This window comes from Penaeus monodon, chromosome 28 (genome assembly GCF_015228065.2).
Source record: "Penaeus monodon isolate SGIC_2016 chromosome 28, NSTDA_Pmon_1, whole genome shotgun sequence".
Lineage (NCBI taxonomy): Eukaryota > Metazoa > Arthropoda > Malacostraca > Decapoda > Penaeidae > Penaeus > Penaeus monodon.
In genome coordinates, this window is record NC_051413.1 from 20,067,049 (window position 1) to 20,068,208 (window position 1,160).

General features: G+C 34.3%; 2 protein-coding genes across 2 annotated transcripts in view; both read left to right on the forward strand.

The window, feature by feature from the left end:
- Positions 1-1,160, forward strand: part of LOC119591414 (dipeptidase 1-like) — a gene marked incomplete at both ends in the record, with an annotated part of 94,984 nt that overhangs the window by 82,761 nt on the left and 11,063 nt on the right.
- Positions 1-1,160, forward strand: part of LOC119591415 (ubiquitin-conjugating enzyme E2 C-like) — a gene marked incomplete at its 3' end in the record, with an annotated part of 5,149 nt that overhangs the window by 2,671 nt on the left and 1,318 nt on the right.

Consider the following 1,160-nt stretch of genomic DNA (forward strand, 5'->3'; position numbering starts at 1 on the left):
AGGAAGGTAGGTTGGTTAGAGTGGGAAATGAGACTGAACTTGGTAAAAAAAGATTAGGAAAGTGTTTCTTGTCATTATATGGCCCCCTTATGAGACAGAATAATGTGAGGGGGGAAAATGGAGAGGTTGTAAGAAAAAAATATTGTAAAGAGGGGTGGACATTTTTTTCCAGAGTTTGGCACTAGGTTATACTCGTACTAAATTATTGCAGTATATATATTTTTTTAATGATTGATACTATACACTTTATACTCTGTGTACAGCAGTATTGAAATCTAGTTATATTGTTTCAAAGCAACTAAGAGGTGGTTTGACAGTCAATTGGATGGATTTATTTAATTTGTATTGTAGGTAAGAGTTGTTTTACTAATAAGTGACATGTAAGTAATATGCATAAGAGGAAAGTATATCTTTTGATGACAACTTTCTTGTTGTACATGTTTCTCTCTTAACTTTGTGTGATTGGCTTTCCTTATCATCTGCCTACTTTTTTTACCCAGAAAAGAATGTCTTCAAATGTATCATAATATCGTAACATGCTAACTGCAATAGAACATTATTGAAAGTGTCTTGTGTCGCCATTGCCTTTCTCATGTCTTTATGTTCAATATATAGCTAAATGTTGTCCTGATATTTGTCACTGCATAAAGTTTTTAAGTGGTATAAAAATTAGATTTTGCTTTGAGTGGATTCACAGAACATCATCTCCGACAATGAAGAGTCACTCTTCTGGGTTGTAAAGACCACCTCATTTTCTTGTTTAATTACAAGGTAAAAAGTACAACAAAGAGAAAAAGGTTCATGGGATGCTATCATCACCTTGGTGTGAATGAAGAAAGTGCAGTTACAGCTTCAAAATATAGCAATATTCTTATTAAATCATTGCTTTTTGTATAGCGTAGGGGTTCCCAACCTGGGGGCCTTGGAGCATTTTGAAAATTTTGACAGAATCTGGAAAGATGACACTGAACGGGGTGGAGAATATCATACATTGGTTGGGGGCCACTCAATAGAAAAGGTTGGGAACCACTAGTACAGAATAAAAGGATGTGGCAGGGCTATTACATTCTTTAAGAATTATTATTTTTCCTTCAGGGTAATGAAATATTTAGTGGAATATCCATGTTTGTGAAAACAGCTTCATGGTTTCAGCTAAAATA